This window comes from Ptychodera flava, unplaced genomic scaffold (assembly GCF_041260155.1).
Source record: "Ptychodera flava strain L36383 unplaced genomic scaffold, AS_Pfla_20210202 Scaffold_50__1_contigs__length_938362_pilon, whole genome shotgun sequence".
Classification (NCBI taxonomy): domain Eukaryota; kingdom Metazoa; phylum Hemichordata; class Enteropneusta; family Ptychoderidae; genus Ptychodera; species Ptychodera flava.
Genome location: NW_027248372.1, coordinates 326,826 through 352,293, shown reverse-complemented (window position 1 = coordinate 352,293; position 25,468 = coordinate 326,826). Strand labels below are relative to the sequence as shown.

The following is a 25,468-nucleotide window of genomic DNA, read 5'->3' as shown; positions in this document are numbered from 1 at the left end:
GAACAGATTTCCACCATCTGATGATACCCACACCTGAAACATCACAGTATTGTGACAGAGGATGAAGATATAAGTAGAAATTTCTGACTTAAAAATCATATTTCAATTAACAAGGTTATCAGTTAAACATGTCATACGTAGCTATAAGAAAGCAAAAGTTTGACAAATGGTGCTGTCCATATCCTTGATCAGTTCATAATGATATCTGTTACCTGAATCCTCTAGCCTGTATTAACATCAATTCCTGCAATATACTTCATATTGCAGTTTCTGTGAACTGGTACCTGCATGGTCATAGACCGAATATCTAAGCAAACCACTTAATGGGCAGATATGCAACTTACTTGTGTCCCAAGGACATACAGGGCATAGCAGTGTGGGTGGAGGAAAAGTCCTGAGGCACTGAAGTCTTCTGGAAATTTGAATTCTGGAAACGGTTTATTCTCTTCTGAGAATGTATCAGTGGTTGCATTGGCAAACAATGGGTTGTCCAAATTGTACACTGCCACTCTGGTTCTATCATCGTTCTGGAAGATAAATAAACAATCATTGGTGTTCAATGTACATTGTATTATGTCCCTTCAATCAAACTATTTCAACACTCAATACATTATACATGTACACAGGCCAAACTATCTGAGCAAACATCTTTAACCTTTTACCTGCCAGACAGTATCACGTACGTCCCAATCTGCCAAGTCAGTAAAAAGCAGTATTGATCCAAAACTACCGGTATATGTATTTTCGCGTACCCACTTAGTTTGGTATGTTATAGCAGCTTTAGTCTGTAAAATAATGTTAACAGTATCTCTGTCTTCAGGGACCTTCAAATCTTCAAGTCTTTGTTAACATGCACCATATGGGGCATGTTTTGCTTTTATTACTAATTTTAACCAACTTTTCCTGATAGTGAAATATGAACTTAACAGGAAAAGTTTAATGATCCAGTCTTTATTGTATGAATGACAATCACAAGCATCCTGATAGGCCTACAGTATTACAGTTATTATTTTCATTAATCACTACAATGTGACTACTTTTCTTCCAAGCTGAAAAATCCCAATTGCCATTTGTGCCTCCTTGTGAATCATCCCATATCATCCATACATTGGTAACAAGTTGGTTGTAAACATGGGGCATTGCTATCTTTGGTTTTAAAAAATACCACTACCTCAAACACTTGACAAGGTTGTTAAAACTTGACCCTTAACACTCACCTCTTGTATTTTGAGTACAATCATATTTCCCTTCTTGTCATCCTGCAACAGGGCAATGACCTGACCTTCAATACGGCTGGTGAGGTCAAACCAGACTCTGTAAGGGGCAGAACTCAGGTACACTCTCTGTAAAGCAAAAAAACAACTGAATTGAAAAGATCCTATTTTTGCAACAGGTGATTGGGGAAATATTGCAGAACAGATTTAAGAAATATCAATAAATACATGTATTACAAGAAAACTTACATATAGATAAACTATTGATATGTGAGATAAACCAAAAATTCAGAGACAAATTTGCTGTGTATAGGTGTTTTTCAAAGTAAAAATTCCTCTTGCAGCCGAGGGCTCAAAACAATGGTCATGCATATTATCAGGCAATCCAAGTTTATAACCAATCATCTGGTCAATAGAATACATTTTCTGTAAAAATGACATGATTTCCTCAATCATTTTATCTGTAGGTAGAGCTGGAGGTAACTTAACATGCTTTGTTGGTTTCTCTTTTAGCAAGTTTCAAGATACTTAATAGTATGGATACGTTAGAGTTGCATGCAAAACAACAAAAAGTTGATAAATGTAATGTTGTCTATAGACAGTGCAGGGTTCATCCCTGAAAAACACTTCAACAATTTTACTGTAAAGGAGACTACATAGGGGTTTTATCTTCTTCTTCACACAGAGGTACTCACATATAAACTTGCATATCAGATGTGACACATAAAAAAATCATACAACTGTAACTGACTGCATTCTTATATACATAAAATACTCAGGTATTAACTTGTCAGATGTGACACAAACAATTACACAGTTGAACGTGACTTCACTATCTCAATATACATGTACCTGGCTATCTTGACGTGTCTCTGAAGATACTACTAAACTTGTGTACTCATCTGAAAGTGTGAAAATGTAAAATGCTTTTTTCTTTTCTGCTGTGAAGAAAGTTTAGCAAATGTGATATTCACACATATATCATTACAATCTGTCACTGACATGTGACTATGGGCTGAGAAAAGCCAGTATATTTTCCAAAATCATGGATGGTCCACGCGAAAGCTAGCTGAGAATATTTTCCGAAATCATGGATACATGCCAGAACGTGGATCAAGCCTAATGAATTATGCCAATCTGTGTGCTCACATTGTAAGAGACTATGCTAATTGTGTTTTGAAGCTAGGCTTGTATCAAGTATGCTATCACTAGTTTCAGTGAGTGTGAATATATAAACATTCAAGATACTAGGTAAATGCATAGACCGCAGAAGCGTGATCTATGGTAAATGGTAAGAAAGTTAACATTGAAAGGTAATTAACGCAAAGAAATGACACGGAGACAAAGGTTCGGCCAAAATCCAGGGGCATGGCACATTCATGATCCCGGCGTCGTCACCACCTTTCCCCTGAGGCCACTCGCAGATTTGAATGGCCTCAGGGGAGGGCAGCATGCATGTCACTATGGGAAGCAAGTACTGTCATGGTATGGTAGTCGAGGCATGATAGATAGCGGCCTAATAAGGCGGCGGTATCATCAGGGCCCTCACAGGATCCAACTGCGCATAAGGCAACCTACTACCAGGCACCTACAATGTACTTGGGCCCAAGACAGTAACCCATGGAACTTTATTGAGTTTCAGTAGTCCAAACATGAGTTCTCTTTATTTGTGAAATAGCTGCTACCCTGCAGCGATGATGAGTTTGTTAAAATGTGGGGTTATTTGGTTGAGGGTGGGTGGGAGTCTAACGATGTGCACTTGATCGTGGTGGAAGCTAGAATGCCCGGAGCATGGCGTTGAACTGCAGATATGTGAGTGGGTGATGACTCATAGGCTGACACAAGTAGATTAGATGACAATGAATGAGGGAAGGGGAGCAGGCATCGATTGTGTTACATCTAGGGTAGATATAGTGAGTGATAAGGTGTAAAAATGTGTGTGGCTGCATGGATCACTTATGGGCTTTGGTCTCACACGTGCCTATTTCCCGTGTTAACTATGATTATAGCAAAGCCTAATCACCCAAATGCACCTCAGGGACAGGAATTTGGACTCAAATTTTTACAATTATTCTTTTCTGATGAACCACTTGTGGAGGCTCATTTTAAAGCTCTCAGAGTAAGAAAAATTTTCACTGTCCTATATTTTTTTTACCGTTAATCAAAAATCTAATTTTTTTCTCATACTCATAGAGTTAACACAGGAATGACGGCCATTTTGAATTTGAAATATCAGTAAATGATAGGTCATTTGTTTCCTAGTACATAGCTCTGCACGGTGTCCTCTGATTTTACTCTTGATTAGGTAAGAGAATGTTTGAAAGTTTCATTCATGAAAGCTTGAGCAAAACTTTAAGTCTTTCACTTTCGAGGCACATACTACCTTGAGACAAATAGTATTGCCAAAAAAGAGGCACACTATGCCATATGATCTGTCAAACTTTTATCATTGTTTTGTAATCTTACCCTGACAGTGTTGCCCACATGTATATTCTACATTGCATTTCTCATTGTACCATATCTTGAGGTTGTGTAGATCAGAGATGTCATCAACACCAGTTGTCTTTATCTTGATAAACTCCAGTACCTGTCAAGATAAACACACAAAGTTTATTGCAATGGCAAATGACATTCAAAACACAGTCTACTTGTAATTTTACTTGTCTATTTCTCAAACGAATGTGGAAAGAAAAAAGACATTGAAATATGAGCAATAAACCTGGCAATAATTCTTCAATGCTTAAAGGTCTGGTGAAATGGTCCCGTTCGTGTGACTGAATATCTTCCAGGGGGTCAATACTATTCAACTCGCAACAGAATTGCAACCTAAAAGTACGCGCAAGTGTTAATATTTTTGATATTTCAATGCGCGGCTTTCATGGGTCATTCTGCGACACTAAGGTCACGCCCATAGCGGGGATAATGGTTGGCTGTCTGTGACGTCACAGGTGTGTTCATTTACATCGAATAGCGGTCCAACGCCGCCTTATCTCTGCCCGGTATCCGCTAACAAAACACTATTCGCGCTGCCCATTTGCCACGTTTGCCAATGCGAATCGAAATCCGAAATGGCGAAAAAAAATCGATCCTAATTCGCCACAGCGGCGAAACTGATGTTTGTTTAAAAGTGGCGAAAAAAATCGATCCTAATTCGCAACAGCGGCGAAACTGATTTTTGTTTAAAAAATATGGTAAAATAAAAAAAAAAAAACGTGGGTTTTTAGTCTTTTGTTTAATCTGCGCTTCTCTCGGCGATTCGCAAAAACTGTGTCTACTTCCGTGTATTATTGCGTTCTTTCCGTCGTACGTATTTGCAATCCAGCCAAGTCTCGCGAGAGATTTGACGTCATTTAGTCTAGTGGTGTACAGCATGCATAAATGGCTCTCGCGAGAAGTGAAACTTAGACACACGCAATCGAGCCCTCGCGATAAATATGACATCATTTTGTCTAGTGTTGTTATGTAGGTCATTTCCCCCACACTCATCATGACCTGAGTTCAATTAGTCTAGAACATTCCCAAGGTCACTGCCCTTGATGACCTCACAACCTTGAATTCAATTAGTCATGTTTGGAATGTTCTGGAAAGTTGATTAGTTGTGTAAGGGAGATAATTTTAGAACAGTAATTAGCATGTCAATAAAAGTTCTAGATTGTTCTTATATGCCTTTATAAAGGACGTGCTCAGCTTCCAGTCAGACTTTTGGGATCGTGTCTCTTGTGTGTTACTAAACTCCAGCAGTAGTCATTCTCAAGACTTTTCAAGACCTTCACTGTCAACGCTGGATTTATACTGTGGTCTTTGTGCAGCTTCAAGCCTGCAAGCCAAAGGACTGTTCATTCATCCGACTGACTGTTACAACTCTGAGACTGGAGCTTTGCCGTCCCAGCTGAGATAAGTAGTCTGTACACTTTTAAAGCTTGTACTCTATCCCTGACTTAGCAATTAGTTTTATTTTCGTAATAAATTTTGTTTAAACGTTAACTGCTGAGTTCACCCTTTTTGTTCGTTTTCTCTGCACGTAACAAATTGGGGGCTCGTCCGGGATACGAATATTTTGAGCCGTTTGACAACATTTTGCCTGCTTTTTTAAAACTACTGTATACTGTGAACTCAGCGAAATTTAATCATGGCGGAATTTAAACCAGAGGAAATGGATGACCTTGATCAGGACACATTTGATTCCCTCAGAAAAGACGACCTCATAACACTGGCCAATTTCCTTAAAGTAGAAGTCAAAAGATCTATGCGCAAGAGGGAAATACAGTACCGTATTGCCAAACATCTAGTTGATTTAGGCCAATTTGAGGAATCCACCCTGAAAGATTATGAGCCCGAGTCTACCTCTGAACTCAGAAAATTAGAATTAGAAATGCAGACAAATTTGGAGATCAAGAAACTAGAATTACAAATAGAAAAAGAAAAAATACAAATGCAGTTAGAAATGGAAGAAAGACAGAGAGAGAAAGATAGGCAGGAAAGATTAGAAATGAAACGTTTAGAGCTTGGACAGTCAGGAAAATCCTTCCCTTCACACGGTTTTGACATCACTAAGCATTTCAGGTTAGTCCCCCCTTTCCAAGAAAAGGATGTTGATAAATATTTCCTTCATTTTGAGAAAATTGCTCAGAGTCTGAATTGGCCTAAGGAGTCCTGGTCTATGCTTTTGCAGAGTGCTTTGGTGGTTAAAGCCAGAGAAATTTACATTCAGTTGTCAGTAGAGCAGGCTTCAAATTATGATTCTGTGAAGGAATTAATTCTCAAGGGCTATGAGTTGGTGCCTGAAGCTTACCGTCAGAAATTTAGGGATTGTGAGAAGGTGAAAGATCAAACTTACGTTGAATTTGCTCGAACAAAAGAACAACTGTTTGATCGTTGGTGTTCTTCGGAAAAGGTCAGTCAGAATTATGACAAATTACGACAACTTGTTTTGATTGAGGAATTTAAAAGGTGCATCCGGAGTGACATCAAGACGTTTATCAATGAACAAAAGGCAGATACATTAGAGGTTGCTGCACGTTTGGCCGATGATTATTCATTGACCCACAAATCTTCATTTCTCAGCAAACCATCCCAGTCCTTTTCCTACAGAAACAATGCAGGCAAATTTAACTCCTCCTTTTCATCCAAGAATTTTTCAAAGGAGAGTAGGAAATCAAATGACAACAGTTCACAAAATTCAAGTAACACTTCCACATCATCAAATCCCAAGTCTCAATCTCCTTCTGACAAACAGTTCGGTACACTTTCTTGTAATTATTGCAAGAAAGACGGCCATTTAATGTCAGATTGTTTCAAATTGAAAAGAAAACGTGAAGGTCAAAGTGGTCAAAGTGGATCTAAGCCCACCGGCTTTATTTCTTCATCAACTCAATTAGAGTCTAATAATGTGTGCAACACATTTTCTGAGGTTAAACCCCTCTTATCCCCAATTAATGAGGTCAAGGTCAATTCTTCTCAAGATAGCATTATGGGTATTTTCGAACCATTTATTCATGATGGTTTTATATCACTTTCTAGTGATTTTTCTTCCGCTACCCCTGTCAAAATTTTAAGAGATACCGGGGCTTCCCAGTCTCTTTTGTTGGCAGATACCCTGCCGTTTTCTGAAAAGTCATTTTCAGGTTCTAAAGTTCTTATTAAGGGGTAGATTGTAATGACTACATTCCTGTTCCTCTCCATAATGTCTATTTGTCTTCGGACTTTGTTTCTGGACCTGTGACTTTAGGTATTAGGCCTTTTTTGCCTTTTGAAGGGATTCACCTTCTTCTTGGAAACGACCTTGCTGGGGACAAGGTCATTACTAATCCACTTGTGACTGATAATCCTAGTTTAGATCAGGATCCAGAGCCAATTGAACAAGAGATACCCGATTTATTTCCTTCATGTGCCATTACTCGAGCCATGTCAAAGAAAACTTCCGAGAATCAAAATACTCTCAAAAATAATGTCACAGATGTTGACTTAAATGACACCTTTCTCAGTCAGGTGTTTGACATGGATCATTCCGTTATCCTCGTGGATTTGAAACTTCCAGTAAAACTTCTGCTGACCAAAGTCAGACATTTTCTAGATCAAATCTCATTGCAGAAACAAAGACCCAGATATTTTGTTTGTTTGACAGGGTAGATGATGAAGGTAAAACTTCAGATAGCTCTGTTTCCTATTATACAAAATCTGGTATTCTCATGCGTAAATGGAGACCTCCAGACGTCTTGGTTGATGACGATTGGGCTATAAAACATCAAATTGTGGTTCCAAAGCCCTACCGTGCTGAAATATTGCGCCTGGCCCATGAAACGCCCTGGGCTGGTCACTTAGGAGTAAGGAAAACTTATCATAAAATTCTCAGTCACTTTTATTGGCCTAATCTCAGGCAGGATGTAGCACATTTCTGTAAAACTTGTCACACATGTCAAATGGTAGGAAAGCCAAATCAGACCATTCCAAAGGCCCCTTTACAGCCAATTCCTGCATTTCAAGAACCATTTAGTAGGATACTAATAGACTGTGTTGGGCCCCTACCAAAAACAAGATCAGGAAATGAGTACATGCTGACAATAATGTGTACATCAACTCGGTTCCCAGAAGCCATACCACTGAGAAATATAAAGACAAAGACTATAGTGAGAGCTTTAGTCAAATTTTTCACTTTATTTGGCCTCCCTAAATGTGTCCAGTCCGATCAAGGCTCCAACTTTATGTCTGGTATTTTTCAACAAGTAATGGATCAGCTAGGCATTAAACAGTATAGGTCGTCAGCCTATCATCCAGAAAGTCAGGGTGCTCTTGAGCGATTTCATCAAACTTTGAAAAACATGATTAGGACCTACTGTTTTGACACAGAGAAACAGTGGGATGAAGGAATTCATTTTCTGCTCTTTGCTGTTAGAGAGTCAATTCAAGAGTCTCTTGGTTTTAGCCCATTTGAGCTTGTATTTGGACATACAGTCCGTGGCCCACTTAAGCTCGTTAAAGAGAAATTCCTGTCTGACGACGATGATTGTCTGAATATTTTGCAATATGTGTCAGATTTTCGTACAAAACTCTCTAAAGCATGTGAATTAGCCAGAGAAAATCTTGAGTCATCTCAGCAGTCAATGAAAACCAAATATGATAAAAGCACCTCAAAACGGAAGTTTGAACCAGGTCAAAAAGTTCTTGTTCTACTTCCAATTCCTGGCAAACCACTCCATGCTCGTTACTTTGGGCCATACCTAATTGATAAGAAATTGAGTGATTTAAATACATCATAATAACACCTGACAGGCGAAAACAAAAACAGCTATGTCATATAAATATGCTTAAGCCATATTTGGATAGGGATAATCCTACTATAACTCAGCCTGTCAGTGCAGTCAGTTCAAGCCATTATGAAGATAGTGATACTGAAACTGACTTGAGTGAAAATACTCTAAACTCAAAGCTGGGCTCGGTCAAGCTTCAGAACTCAGAAATCCTGGAGAAGCTGGAGTCTACAAAGTTGGCACACCTCCAGCCAGAACAACAACAACAGGTGAAAGAACTGCTCCACGAATATAAACACCTGTTTCAAGATGTTCCAACGAGGACGAACGTCATCTATCACGACGTTGATGTTGGGGACAGTAAGCCTGTAAAACAACATCCATACAGACTGAATCCGACAAAAGCGAAATATCTCCAGGAAGAAGTCAAATACCTGCTGGACAATGACTTTATTGAACCCAGTAAAAGTAACTGGAGTTCGCCGTGCATACTTGTTCCCAAATCAGATCACAGTTATCGTATGTGCACGGACTTTAGGAAGGTCAACACTTTAACAAAGACAGACACTTTCCCAATCCCGAGGATTGATGACTGCATCGACCGAGTGGGAAAAGCCAAGTATGTGACAAAATTTGACCTACTGAAGGGATTTTGGCAAGTCCCTCTGACGGATCGTGCTCGTGAAATATCCGCCTTTGTTACACCAGACGGATTGTTCCAGTACAAGGTGATGCCATTCGGAATGAAGAACTCTCCGGCAACGTTCCAAAGGATGATCAACGACGTCATATCCGGGCTAGACGGATGTGCAGCTTACGTTGACGACGTCGTCCTGTATAGTGACACCTGGGAGGAACACATCAAGCTCATGCGGAAGTTCTTTGAGAGACTGAGTAAAGCCATGTTGACTGTCAACCTTGCCAAATCTGAGTTTGGTTGGGCGAGGGTAACTTACCTCGGACATACTGTAGGACAGGGTGAGGTAAAACCTGTTGATGCCAAAATCAGTGCCATTTCAAGTTTTCCCATACCAAACTGCAAACGACAACTGATGCGCTTTCTCGGTATGGCTGGTTACTACAGAAAATTCTGTCCAAATTTCTCCACAATTACTGAGCCTTTGACTAACTTACTTAAAAAGAAAGTAAAGTTTGTTTGGTCAGAGCAATGCCAACAGGCATTTGATACACTTAAAGCCATACTGCAAAGTGCCCCAGTGTTGTCTGCACCAGATTTCACTTGCCATTCAAATTAGCTGTAGATGCTAGTGATACGGCTGCTGGTGCTGTTTTATTGCAAGAGGATAGTCATGGTTAGATCATCCTGTTTGCTATTTTTCACGCAAATTTAACAAATCCCAGAGAAACTACTCTACAATTGAAAAAGAGTGTTTATCTTTGATATTAGCTTTACAGCATTTTGAAGTTTATGTTACTTCTTCAAATCAGCCAATAGTGGTTTATATTGATCACAACCCTCTTGTTTTTCTGCAGAAATTTAAAGGCAAAAATCAGAGATTGCTAAGATGGAGTTTAATGTTACAGGAGTTTAATCTTGACATTAGACATATCAAAGGCAGAGACAATTTAATTGCAGACTGTCTCTCTCGTATTTAGAGTTTATTGTTGTTCACTTTCAAGAAATTTTATTGTTGTTCACTTTCAAGAAACTTTACTTTAGAGTAAAACAAAATTTGAGTACTTAAATCCTTTTCAAGATTACATTTGTAAAAGAAAGATTTTTCTTTGAAAAATTTTCTTTTTTTGAAGAGGGGGTGTGTTATGTAGGTCATTTCCCCACACTCATCATGACCTGAGTTCAATTAGTCTAGAACATTCCCAAGGTCACTGCCCTTGATGACCTCACAACCTTGAATTCAATTAGTCATGTTTGGAATGTTCTGGAAAGTTGATTAGTTGTGTAAGGGAGATAATTTTAGAACAGTAATTAGCATGTCAATAAAAGTTCTAGATTGTTCTTATATGCCTTTATAAAAGGGACGTGCTCAGCTTCCAGTCAGACTTTTGGGATCGTGTCTCTTGTGTGTTACTAAACTCCAGCAGTAGTCATTCTCAAGACTTTTCAAGACCTTCACTGTCAACGCTGGATTTATACTGTGGTCTTTGTGCAGCTTCAAGCCTGCAAGCCAAAGGACTGTTCATTCATCCGACTGACTGTTACAACTCTGAGACTGGAGCTTTGCCGTCCCAGCTGAGATGAGATAAGTAGTCTGTACACTTTTAAAGCTTGTACTCTATCCCTGACTTAGCAATTAGTTTTATTTTTGTAATAAATTTTGTTTAAACGTTAACTGCTGAGTTCACCCTTTTTGTTCGTTTTCTCTGCACGTAACAGTGTACAGCGGGCATAGAGGAACTTTTGCTATACATAGCAGACATACGCATTTTAATCGAGGCAACAAGGTTCGGTGTTGCAGTTGATTTACATTGCGGTCTAGATGTTCTGTGTTGTGCATTTTAATCACGGTCTTCAACATTCCATGTTGCGGTCGATTTGCATCACGGTCCTCGTGGTCCGGTATTCCCCGTTGTTCTTCAATTTAATTGCCGTCCCAACGACGCGTTCCGTGTTGCTGTCGATTTGTATCATGGAGGACTCTACCTCCACGATTTGTATCGCGATCTCTACGTTCCGTGTTGTTGTTCGTTTTAATGGTAGTCTCAACATTCAGTGTTGCTGTTCATGCAGCTGATTTGCATCGTGGTCCCAACCTTCCGTGTTGTGGTTGTAGTGCATTTTAATCACGGTCCCATTTACGTTTTAAGTTACTGTCGATTTGCATTGCGGTCCCGACGTTCCGTGTTGTAGACAAGTGCATTTTAATGGCAGTCACAACGTTCAGTGTTGGTGTTCATGCTGTTGATTTGCATTGCGGTCCCAACCTTCTGTGTAGCGAGTAGCGAGGCAGGCTCAGCCGAGGGACCGTGGCCGATCGTACGAACCAGCAGAGACAAGCACATTATGGTTCAAACACTCAACACTTGACGGGAACTTGAAAAAGTTTACAGTTGAGCCGTTCATGTTCTTGCCGCTGTCACAGCCACCAAAAGAACAACGGGAGGACACTGTCCTGATCATGTAAGCGGAAACCCTAGAAGTTCACCCCCGTAGGGAGCTTACGGAGGTGTGAAATACTTTATTCCCGTTATGAGATACGGCGTCGGGCAAACTTCGGAAAGCCGAAAAAAGTCGACTGGAGAGGCTCCGGGGACACGCCCACATTGCATTTTCTTTTACCATATTTCGTAATCACGTGCGCTAAACGAAAAAAGAATGAATGTGACTGTTTTATAGACCATCAAATGTATTTCTGTGATTTTGCAACATGGGCATTTCACCAGACCTTAATTGTTACCATTTGCTGACATTGAACAATGTGGCTGAAGTTCAGTAATTACCTCACTTATATGAAAGCTTTCTTACAACATTTGAAACATTGTGCTTTTCTGGACAAATATTGAATTTACATGCAACATAGCTGCATTATGCACAAACATCAATCATACACAATAATAACATCCATCAGACGAAACAAACATACCTACAATGCAAACATATGATTGTTTCAATGACTGTCTTTTCTGTGTTCTTGTCATCTCAAATACCTAAATCCAATAAAGAAATTCAGTAAACACTTGTTTGTGGATGAAACCAGCATACTGACTGCAAACATGGGAGTGGAATCTGTAGGATTCTGATTTTTTACATCCAAATTTCAAAGTTTACAACCTTCCAGTGTGTCTCAGACACAGTCACTGACAGGATAAAAGCTATCCGATGTTGTTTCAGTTTGACATGTTGTCTTCCTAACAGTCAAGGATCCAGTGCGCAGGTTCATGTAGTGCCAATTTCAATACTATGACAAAGAAAATCTAGGGTAGAGGGTATGACCATGTGTGTTTTCTCACCTGCCCAGCTGTAACATTGTAAGAATTCAACTCATCACTGACATAGAAACCATGACTTGTCAGTACCACAGATGATTTCTGTCAAAAATGCATCCATGAACTTGACACCAGTACATTCTGAGGAGAACACACAGCAAACACAGAGTTTTTATTATCAGAGTTGGCTTTCCACATAACATATGTTTCTTAGGCAGACATGGTACAGGTCAAGGGTTATCACCTTATCTCATGTTCTATAAATCAAAACAACTGAAAAGCGCAACGAGCCCTGCTGACAAAGGGCTGTTTTGAATGATAATCGTCAGATAACACTACCATACAGGATACTACAAGCTGATAATTGACAATCACAGACATGTGCGGGTACAACAAGGTTGAATGTAGTGAGATAATTGATAATGATAATCACTGATAATCACTGTCCCTCCACATAATATACTAGTATAATGATAAACCTGGCCTTGATATGCCACCCACTGTTACATTAGGCAATTGGTAAATCCCCATTCTTTTTAATATAATGGGTGAGTACACTTACACTACAAAAGGGGGTAGCAAGGTTACAAGTGATTGAAAACTTGACATACAAAACCAAACCAACAAAAATCATAGAAATCTTGCATTTTGTATGCAGTGTCTGGTGCTCACCGTATGGATTAAGCTCACACAGTGTTGGTAGTACGTCATACCAAGTGGTGTAGTTGGCTTCAAAATTACCATGGCTGACTGCAATTAAAGCAACTGAAAATGCCAAGTAAGACATATATGACCATCATGATCTAAAGTTTTACCCTTTACAGTGACTGCAAAGGCTGCAATAGTTTGTGAAATGTCTATCTCAGACGTGTTTCTTTTTTTACCTGGTTTTCATACCTGTATGATCTGATAACGCCTTCAAGCAGCACCATGGCAGTTACTAATCTCTATCTCATAAATATTTATCTGTTTTTATACTTTGGAACATTTCTTTCTTCCTCTGAGTTCAGGTAAAAATTCATTGATTCAGTACTCTGAGCCTTATCATTTTCACCTTAACATTTGTTCTTTGGACGTGATACACATTTCTTCCAGCATGATCAGGGGACTTGATGATGTCCTTGGTTTCATAAATAACACATGTGTGACTTTTGCAAAACTTACTGTTTTGTTTTGCATAAATTAATGTAACTATGACTGCATGCAGCCACTAACCCCTACAGCACAAAATCAGATTTGGCAAAACCCACTTTACCTGGAAATTGTGATGTTGTTTGAACAAAGGTTAGGACGACATCAGGAGAACAAGCGCCCTGTGTTATGAGAATGGATGAAACATTGGTTGAAACTTCATCCAACACATCATTATTGACAGAGTAACCCACTGACCACTGCAGCAGGGGCTCTGAAAAAGGTAAAAAAAACCCCAATGACTGCAAACTGAAAAGCGTACATTTGCCTGCAATGAAAAGATCTGCAACAGTTTGCCCTCTAACTTCTAATATTTTCAAACTTAGAGTCAGAGGGGAATTTATTGCAATTATAGCCATTAAGTCAGCCTATTACTGGTATATGCATAAAATTTTCTTCTTAAGCAGTATGCGCTTCGAAAGTGAAACACTTAAATTTTGCTCAAACTTTCCTTAGTGAAACTTCCAACTGTTCTCTTACCAAATCTAGAATAAAACTCTGGTGTAGCCTTGCAAAATTTGGTGCTATTAGACATTTACCAATGTTCTGTATTCAAAATGGCTACCATCCTTGTGTTAACTCTATGGAGAAAAATATTATTTTCGATTTTTGAAAAAAACTGAGAAGGTGTAAAGTTGTCTTTCTCCAACATTGCCAGGGTTTTAAAATGAGCCCCAACAACTGTAGATCAGAATTTGATAGTCTGAATGTATGGTATGTCTTTAAGGTGCAGTGTTTCATCTAGAGAGGGGGAAGGGGGATTCCCCCTCTGTTGACATATTGGCACCTCTTATAATTTGTCAAGGGCAGACCAGCCCTCATGAAAAGATGCCAGTCACACCTTAGATATAAAAGTAGAATGTATGAACTGATGAAATCCCTCCATAATTTTCTGGTAAAGGGGGAAATCTCCCTGTTGATGCCATCCTGGATGAAACACTGAAGGTGCATTCTGTACTTTTACAGTGAGAGAAAATTCTTGAGTTAATGGCGTGTCAAACTGGTCTTGAAGGTAAACCAAACTCCAACTGTTTGATCGAGTGGAAATACCAGTTTGTTAAACTGTACAATAAGTTGAGATACCATGACTGCTAAACAATATAGGTATGCATCTTTCGTAGTTAACCGGTTTAAATACCACATACCAAATCTTTAATACACCGGGCAGTGGAAACAAAATGCAACGTATGCTATGTTTGGATAATATCATTTGAATTACATCCCTTAATTACATACCTAACTCTATAGGTCTCACCTCTTGCAATGTCCAGCAATGATGTAGTATCATGAAAAATCCCAGTGCCTTCAACAAGTTCTACTAACACATTCCATTGGCCTTGGAAACCTTAACAGACATGAAAATTTATTATGAGTTTTTTTTACAAGTCAACCAAATTGCATTTTTCATCATGTGATATATATAAAATAAACGTGATTCATGAAAATGCAATTTGCATGAATGCACTCTGTGTGGCTTAAAGCTCCATAAGCTATATCTCTTGGCTATTTTTTCAGAACTTTTGTTTTGTGATTTCCCTACACTTTCTGCATTGAATCCCTAAACTGTAATTTAATGCCAAGTATTTAACATATCAACACAACCTATATGAGTATAATTTACATTGTTATCGTTGAAAATTGTATTCAAGTCACGACTAGAATTCATGTGTAAACAATAAACAATGATCACTACACACATACAAGCTGTGTGACAAAAAAGAATACTCAAAAATTTTCAAAATTTCAGTATGGCAAACGGATTAGGGTCAGACACAGTAGTATACAGAAGCAGGATACTGAAAAACTTGCCACAAGTTACAGCTTATGTTTCTTTAAATATGCTAATTTCTATGCTAATTACTACCGGTATCATATTCTTACGTTTATCCATTTAGGTCAATTTGGAATGTTCATCAAAGATAATAGAGAGGCATATACACAATGAATTCTTATATTCCCTCACCTGATGATGGGTTTATCTTATTTCTGTTGATACTCAGGACCCATTCTTTCTTCACATTATTTTCCTGAAATAAAATTTCACTTAGTTTCATTTCTTTGTCTGTAATTCCCTTCAGTTATCAAATACTGTACTGCATACCATGTCTCATTAGGGAAAGACTGCATTAACTTGCATGGTACCTGAAAACCGGGTCCTTGCCTGACCAACTAGGGTGACAAACACAAAAACTTTTATCCCCCTAAGAGTGTGAATGTTCCATTGTTATGTTTATTTATCCAGCTGGTGCCATTGTAGTTACCATTGTAGGAAAGGCAGGTCTGTGAAATTGATCCTCTGATAACTAAGTAGGGAAGTAGAGGTATTCCTAAGTTAATGGAGCTTTCCCGTAATGTACTGGAGTTTCTGCAAGTCACTCTGGTGTAAATTTCTGGGTAAACCCTTTTCCATTTCAGCGGCATTTTCCTCATAACATTTTACAGACATCTTAATTTGATGCTGGCAGTCAATATTTGACCCTGAAACGATGAGCAGGTAGCAGGCAATTAAGAAAAAAGATCATTTCTTGGGCACAAGTCTCAGAAGCCAGCATTTCACATCATTGTGTTAGACTTTGAAGGGGCACTCTGAAAGTGTGCTTTCATTCTGAGTACTGTGCCCTCTAAGCCAATGTTAAATGCCAGGATGCAAACAAATTGCTTGTGACACAAATATTTTGTTTCCATGTAAAGATACACGGCTGATGAAAAGAATTTTCCATTCCTCATATTGACGTAAAGTTTCCAGAAAGACATGTTTGTCAGAGGGCACATGGATTCTGAGTGACACTATTCTGGAGAGTCTGGAACCATGACACATTTATGTACACCTTACCATACTGTATGCGTACTGGATTACAATGAATCAAATACCCTCCAGGTAGGATTACTAAAGTGCAAGTTAATGTTGCTCAAAATTCTCTGAAAAAGCTGTATAATTATTGCTGAATTTGTGTAGTAGCATTGTTTATAAGGTAAAAGCCCTTTGTAAAAATGCTGGCAAATACCCGTATTTTCAATGAAAATTTCACAACACAATACATTGGTAATAGATTAACAGCTATCAAAATCACTCTTAATTTGTGTAGTCTCTGGATCCAAGTGTATCTTCGGTTAACTGCAATTGTTAACTGTCAATGAAATGTCTACTGTCCTACACCTTAGCTGGTAACATCGTTCCTACGTTTACTCACCATAAAATGGATGGTTTCTCTCCATGTGTCATTGCTGATTGTCAAAACTGGGTGTGGCCAAAGATTTGAACTCTTGGTACAAAACCTGTGACCTCTGGACAGTGTCATGTGTCAAGTCTACCAAGTCACCAGAACACAACTGTGGATAAATTTGTGAAATATTTGTGGTTTGTGTACTTGCAGTTGATACTAAGTGACTTTTGATGACATACCGTATGACTACTTTGAATTGTTTACTGCATGACACACAAGCTATGCTTATCCTGTATTTTCATATAACAATGAATAAAATCTTGTATCTGGCACTTTCGACTGACTCTGGCTTATGAGATCTCCTTACTGTAAATCAAACAAAGTTGGTTCAAGATGCACATGGTAGATTAACCAATTCACCTTAAAACGAATGCAAATCAAAGTCAGCATGGGTAGGGCAATGCAATGATATTGTGAAATGCAATGCAGGCCAAAACAGTGGATGAAACTGTCAATAAAAAAAACACCATTTCAAAACTGGAAGTCATTATGAATATGTAACTTGGCCAGATTTTTGCTGGGATGTGGTCCTCAATATTTGGACCTGTAGTCAAATGGACATACATAATACTCAGCCCCGCCCAAATCTTACCAAGTGATCTTCGTGCAATACAAGTTTGTTGTCTAATTTTCCATCATCTCCTCTTGAAGAACCAACTCTCAACTTGTAATTTTCTACAAGTAACAGAGACAGAACTCCATTAGAATTTGGAAATAATGACAAGAGTAAAAACATTAACTATTCAAAGTGGATAAAATATAGTAATTATTTTCTTGAGATTTAACATCCCTCAGTGCAAAAACATCCTCTGTGATGTGGATTATGCTTTTAGTTTTAGCATTTTGTTGCATTTGAATTAAGGATGTACGAGCGGTATGCGCGCGTGGAATTTGTCACTTCCATAGGATTACATTGAAATTTGCTGGAAAAATCAATTCCTACTATTGTCATTTTCATGAAAATTTGCACAAAGTCAGTCTAGAGAAATAGATAATAGTGATCAAATAAAATGATATGGTCACCGCGCTAACTTTTGAGATAAACAGCATTGAATTATTTCGTCCATAGAAAATGCATTGGTGAAAAAATGCTGACTCAGCATTTTTTCTTATGGCAAAATCCATGGTCATCATGGTCATGTATCTCAAAAACGAGCGCGGTGACCCCTATATTTTATCACACATTTTGATAATACTTACAAAGGAGAATCACAAAATCTACAATTTAGAGAAATGACATTACTTTTTAATTTTACCGATTGTACATCCTTAAACATATGAATATCTAATATTCAGTCAAGATTTTATGCTATTTTAGTGGACATGAAAGATATGGCAGACATAGTGCATTATGAAGTTCTACTTGTTCAAACAAATGGGAAGTTGTTATTGATATCCAGCCAGCAAAGAGCGTACAGCAAAATCTCCCATTCAAGGATGAAATTTTTTTCTGTCAAATAACTCACCCAAACAAGTCGGTTTTTGTCATTCAATTCATCCTGTGTCAATGACCGAGCAAAAGATGAAGAGAAAACCTACAGTGTTCAAATGACTGTCTGAAAAGGCAGAAGGCAGGGGACTAGGTTTACTGAAACTTTTACCTCTCCAACTCTTGCATGAGAACAGTTTTAATGACCTCATGTGGCCAGAATAGGTGAATTATGGTCAGTCTATATGTTTAATGGCCATCATAAAATGGACATCCTGATTATGTATACTGCTTAGACTTGCCCCAAGTCTGTGGGCTAATTATGTTGTAATGCATTCATTTCGGCAACATTTGTCTTGATTAATTTTCCGTTGTGTGGTACATTGTATGATGGTGTAATGGCAGTGTGATCGCTATGCATGGACCCTTGGCAAGCACAAACCTACACGAAGGTAAAACCCCTCGATCACGTGACCTGACCAATACCACATCCACAACGTAGATAAAAACAGCAATAGGAGAGAGGGAACAACTGAATAAGTTGACAATCCTTTTTAACTGTCAAAAACAAGAAAACAACACACAAAGCGACTAGTGGGCTAGTCTATATATACTGCTCAACCTGACTATTTTTATGATGATGTTTTACATATCAGAACTTGTAATCACTTGGGCAAGATTAACAATTGATGGACATAAAAGTCGTTTCACACCAGTAATCTGACAAGTCGGTTATGGTGAGGGATAGGAACAGAGTACTAACTGAAGTCTCCCAAGGAATTTCGAAACCTGCTTGAACGTGCGTATCAAATGTTTGTTTCCATTTATCTTGATACAGGCCATTATTTGTTCACCTGCTGTCTGGAGCGTATATGTAAAATAGTACCATACCTAAGTTATCATTACAGTAGCTTGTGGTTAGATAAACAGCAGTGATAGGTCCCTGTGCATGGGTCACTGGGGCCTAGGCCTTCCGTGCCAACTACTACCTTCAAGCTAACCTCAATTGGCTGCGGCTACCATGTAAAACACTGTTTCACCCATATATGACGTGACAGATATCAGCAACACTTGTTGATTTCGGACTCGTTATTGACCTCTGTAGTACAGCTAGTACTAATCATACCGTCATGGTTGACTGTATAATGGTGACAGTGTCTTCTATGTTTCCAATGTTACAGAACCTTCAACCTTCAACCTGGTACTTTGTACTAGTGAACGAAACAAGCAGCACGCGGCGACAGGGCTTCCAGTTCTTGTCACCTCGACCCCTGACCGTCGCGGCCCTTGTCAGCCTGGTCATCTCGACCCCCTCATACCTTTCATTCGGTACTACGAGACAAACTTGTATTATTATCCTGTAAGCAAGTCGTCAGGCTTGTTCGATGCGCATAGCACCTCGAAGGGCTTTATTGGAAGCAAAGTCCCCATACACGTGTGTACATATGCTTGAGAATATTTGTGGTTTGTACTTAAAGTTGCTTGGTTTTCTCCAAGCATATGTACACACGTCTGTGGGGCGCATTGTCCAAGAGCGGAATAGATCACAGGGGACTGTGGTGGAAGTTCAGTAACGCTGAGAACCACCATGTGCCCAATATCTTCATAGCTAAGCCTTTAGTATGAGAGAGATCATGTCAGATGCATTGTGTACACAGCTAATTGTAGACACACAGGCCCTACATACATGCATTGCCCTAGGCTGGACCGTGCTGCTGGCATTTTGCCTATCAACTGTAAAAGCTAAATTATTGTTTTGAAGCAAGCAGATTTTCTCTAAGAAACACCATCAATTCTTCCAGAGTCGCAAGATAGCATGAAGTGTGACGAGGTCGAAGTGATTGGTTTGAGTACCGAGGCCGAAGTGACCACGACCAGCGACAGGCTTTGAGTGTATGTGAATAGTACTGTCAGAGGTCAAAAAGGGGAAAAGGTTGAAGTGACCTGCTCCCGCGCGACAAGTCAAGGCACCGCCATAGTTAACAGCGCTTTTGGCGTAGTAGTACACTGAGCGCTGTCAATTACGGCGGTGCCAATAATGGCGATGCATGTGCGACAGGCGACGCGCGCACAGTACAGTTCGCCATTGAGACCTGTCGCCGCGTTTGAAGTTGCATTGCATGATGATTAATGTAACTATAGTAATGGCCTGTGTCACCACTGAGTTGGGTCTAAAATCGTTACTTAGACTCACCAAAACTATAGCTATTCACCACGAACGCAGAGAAAATATACAGCATAACAGATAAGGTCCTCAGGTCGAACGTCTGCAATAGTTTCAAACACGGCGCCATTTTGAATATTTACTTCGAGAATTCAGAGTTTGTGTATTCGGTAGTGTAATTTTAAAACGGATACATTTCTACCTTTTATGGGTGTAATAAAAATTATTGTTGATACTCGGTACTTATTCAATCGAAATTGCGGCAGATATGACGGCCTTTGATATTCTTAAATCTAACACTTCAGATTACACGTTCAAGTTTAAATGACACACGCCCTCAGCGATGTGAAATATTATTATTTGTTTGTGAATAAATCTTCATTACCCCACCCCGACCCCCACCCCCTCGGTTCCCAATAATTTTTTTTTTTACGACTGCAAGGTCGGAGAATTCCAAGGATAGATAGTCGTATGCTCCTCACATCTTCCGCTTAACTATAGGCGATTGCATTCACCAATCGAAAACTGGCTTACAGGCCAAAAAGAACTTTTGCGATTGATGACGACAGAATCGTGAGGGAACATCCAATCTACATAGCTATCGTACAATAGCGCGGTCAAGTACTTTGGACATCCTTGACGTGTGCTTTCATTGCAAAACCCGTTTTGGTAAATTTAAAGTGGATGGCAAAACGTTTACACACGCTTAAATAAGCATCCGAGGACAACCACGCTTACAGACTTTGCCTTGGAGAAAACCCCTCCACGATATTTTCCGCGACTTAACTCTCCGACGAGACGACAAAACCCCCATTCCGTTTGGTCTGAAATATCAGAGTCCATACAACAAGGATAACCAGGTTTTTTATTTTCTCGTCATATATTTTTTTGGAACATCGTATTGGTTGTTTGTCTACATTTGTTGGACAAACAGCCCCGGATACTCCCAGGAAAGGTATACGGGTATGTGACCCCCGTAAAAATCCTAAATATTGGTCACTTTTCACCAAAAAACACCTTTAATATGGACAAGTTAGAAGGAGAATGTCCCATACTTCATGAACACCTTCACTGTGACATGCGGTAGAATAACAGAAAAAATTTCCCCATATTATCAAGAAAATCCCATTATAGCAATAAGTCGTATTTTGAAAATATTCATGGCCAGACATTTTCAATGTTTGCTACGGCACATCACCGTATTTCCAGGGGCAAGTGACGCGGTACATTGTGCTCGTGTTAGTGAGTGATCCTGTTTGTGGTATGATTTTAGGTGCAACATAACACAGGCTTCCTTCTCTGGGTGCTTGAGATGGATTTGTCTTCTCTATCGCACGGCGATTGGAGGGGGGGGGGGTGTGTTACTCAGAATATAATTCAGTATAGCATGCAAAATATTAACCTTGTTACTGTCTCTTAAATACAGACATATGGAATATGGACTCCTGACTCAATCTCATTCTCAGTAGATTTCCACGATGCTGAAACATATCAGTAAGTAAGCTTATGCATAAAACTCAGCACATCTCTCCTGCTATAGGCCGTACAAATTCATCCTGGTTTAAACGCCATTAATAAGCACAAAATTACAATGTCAGTCTTTGTAAGTATACCTATGCCTGTTTTTGTCACAATGACTTGTTTCTTGTCCCTCCGCCCAGCAATCTGTGCACTTTCTTTTCTATCGTGCGCGGACGTCGTTATCTCAAACTTATAAGGAAGAATGCACCTCAGGAGATATTCGGACTCTTTTGAAGCTTATGATTCAGAAGTAAATAAAGTTTTCACAGGCTTATTGTTTGACAATCAGGAAGTTATTTGCCCTAAAAAATGAACACAGTGGGACGGCGGAAATTTTGAATTTCAAATATCAAAAACTATTGGCTGATTTGATTTCTTGTACAAAAATTTGCACAGTGACTCTCGATTTTTATTCTAGATTCTGAAAGAGAATGGTTGAAAGTTCGCTGACTTTTAACTCTACACCCGTGTACTCCTGGGCTACAGGCTACCACTGCATGTTATTTATGCCTTATCAAATGGTTGTAAATAGGTCCTAAAGCTGTTCCCATTGACATGTACCCTTTCTTCTCAAGAGGACAGAAACAAATTCAGGGAGGGGAAACAACGTTGGTTCGATTCGAGGAGGGTCGCCATTTTTCATGTAACTGTTTCAAAATGAGGGCCATTTCATTAATATTCCGTGCATAAATCAGAGGAAGGGTAACCATTTTTTGTGCAAGAATATAAATGGTCGCCTGATATTTTATTACAACAGTGAAATGAGAATGCGCAAAAGCGAGGACTCTGTTGACATTATGAAATACACACACGCTCAGGAAAGCATATAAAATGTGCCCCCTGTTGAAACTATTCAAAAGTATATATAACATTCACATGACTTTCCAAAATATAAATATCAATTTAATACCTCTTTGAAACTGAAAGACTGATAACTATTTAACTTTCCATATATTAGTTATACACTGTTATCAATGGACTTTCGATAGAACAATGTTCTATTTACGTAGTTGGTTTTATTGGCAGAAACTGCATTTTTAGATACGTTTTTAGTGTTTCTGTTCTTATGAATAAGTTCTTTCTCTTTCCTTTACTACAAAGTCAACAAAGTTATGGTTGACTCTTCCACTGCTGAAGTGACTGTATGCATGTGCGACAAAATGTTTACTGACTACAAACAAATGTGCAGAGTGTGTTGATAAGCAAATAATTCGGAAATTTGAATTTCTATTGGAATTGTGATGATTTTTCTGGTCCCCCATAGGTCTGTTCACTTTTGAAGGTTTATTATACATATACAGCCGCCTGCGGGTGACATCGAACAAAGCTGCTCAAAAGTCGGTAAAATTTTTATCAAGGAGAAGGGAAGGGGGGATTAGCATTTTTGTACAAGAATCAGGGGGAGGGTCAGTATTTTCCATAGGCCCAGTTTATCGAAAAGCATCAGCCCTCCTTTTGCAACTCATGCAAGTCATACGAAGGCCAATGAAATTTTGAGATATACTTTTGCAAATTTACGGCATGAACTTGAAGAGTTTGCATTAAATGCCTATAGTTGAAGAATGTTTGACATGTCTTTCGCCAATTTCAATATATGGGATGAGACAATATAATATACGCCACTTTTTTCACTACAGGACACCCAAATTGGACTTGTAAGGTTCCTGACTTAGAACTTCACAGAAAATGCGACGGTAAGTTGTTATGACAGCCGCTTGGGGGGGGGGGGGTCATTATGTTTAATCGTTGCCACAATGGCAATCGTTTGCTTTCTGTATGAAAATGTGAGTTCAGGACTCTAGCATGGTGCTTTGCACCCCTCCGCCCCCCCCAGCAAGGCACTTTACGCCTCATTGCTAAATTGGGAAGTGGGTTATGGGTATACCTCATCCTGTAAATGTAATTCTCGTCTGTTAAATGATGGAATAAGCAAACATGCACCGGGCGGTCCATGACATACAAAAGTTTACATTCCTACGGAGTTAAAATAATAACGGCCTTACACATTTGTAGTTTAGAGCAAATACCTTTTGATGAACACACTATCGGCTGAATGATTAATCCCCCGTTTGCTTTTTTATTATTTCTATAGATGAGCGCTCAAAAATATTTTATTTATCCAAATTTAAAACAATTTTGCTGTTTCATCGGAACTCAAGAGAGTTATTTACAGAATCGGTACAGTGCCTATGATTGGAAAAAAAAGTGAAAATTAGTTGAAATTTGTTCGATATCGTAACTTTATATCATCATATGAACAGTCGACCGAATCACTATCGTTTTGAACATATTAATTTATAATGTACTCCACTAATCTGTACGAAGGAAAACCACCGGAAATAAAGTACACGTTGAATACAACATCCAGGGTCAGCTATGGTGACCCCCAACACATTGTACCCATTTATGAAGAACTATCAACACCCAACAACAAGATTTGGCTGTAGCCGCCGAGATGGACCGGTCACAGGAATAGGTATACGTAAATGACCAACAATGTAGCCAGCCTGCAAAGTCACTTTCATTCTGGGCGTAGACACTGAATCACATTCCGGCAGTGTAAATTATTTGTCGTCTACAATAATGTTTGGGAATAAATCTCCACCTTTTAGGCATTCCTGTATTACATCCGGGTTATCTTTGATATACATGTAATGAGACTTGACTAGGTACAAACTAACAGCGGGAGCTAGTAGATTCGCATGAGTCCCTGGTCTCAGAGGAATGAGAACACTGACTAATCTCATTTTGCAGAGTGATCATGAAGTATGTCAGTTAAATCGAAATCTTATTCTTTTGTTGTAGGGCCTACATTGTAAGACATCAGACTCCCATTTACCCGGCGAAGACAAAAGTTTAGAATGTGGGAATCCCAATTCCAAATGTCATAATTTACGATTTACATGTATTGATATTTTTTCTATTGTCTGACCTTTCATGTTAATATATCTAATGCATGTATTCAAGTATTGTAACATAAGTTTATTTTCACCTATTTTGCTATGATTACAGTTCCCAACGTACTTCCTCCAATAGTGAAAGAAGACGTCACCGTGGCTAATAAGAAAACAGAAGACAAAACCAAATAGGTGTATCAACAACTTATAGGGCAATAATGGCAACAAATGTAGCTGTAACGCTGGCATCTGATCAATAAAATCCCAACGATTATGTAAAATTTGGGCGTATCTTTCTGTTAATATGTGACAATATTCTCCTTTCGGACAGTGATTGATGAGGAAAATCTTAGTGACCATTCAAAACGTTAAGTCCCAGTCGTTTTCAATTTGTGACTTCGATATGTCTCGTAAACTTCAACGCTAAAATGTTTAACAAATCGTCAGTGCCCCAAATCGAGAGGAGACATCGAGGATAAGTCTGTAGGTTACCTACCGCAGTCGTTAACACAAGCAGGGAAGTTCACCAAGGATGATTTTCACATAAATGCTAGCTTTGTGGTCACTTACCCCAGAAAGCTATTTTCGCATTTATAACTCACGCAATTTTTTACAAAAACCGATAAAAATAGTACAGAAAGTTGCCCATGTAATTTGAATCATGGGAAAAAGCTC

General features: G+C 38.9%; 2 long non-coding RNA genes across 2 annotated transcripts; one reads left to right on the top strand and one right to left on the bottom strand.

Annotated features, from left to right (window-relative positions):
- Positions 1–403: 403 nt before the first annotated feature.
- On the bottom strand, positions 404–12,459 carry LOC139128351 (uncharacterized). The gene is made up of 4 exons (XR_011551264.1): positions 12,392–12,459; positions 3,681–3,801; positions 1,218–1,343; positions 404–527 (listed from the first exon to the last, which is right to left on the bottom strand). It is a non-coding gene; the product is annotated as an uncharacterized lncRNA (long non-coding RNA).
- Positions 12,460–21,764: 9,305 nt separating this feature from the next.
- On the top strand, positions 21,765–25,034 carry LOC139128362 (uncharacterized). The gene is made up of 4 exons (XR_011551270.1): positions 21,765–21,869; positions 23,534–23,590; positions 24,222–24,372; positions 24,909–25,034. It is a non-coding gene; the product is annotated as an uncharacterized lncRNA (long non-coding RNA).
- Positions 25,035–25,468: the final 434 nt, after the last annotated feature.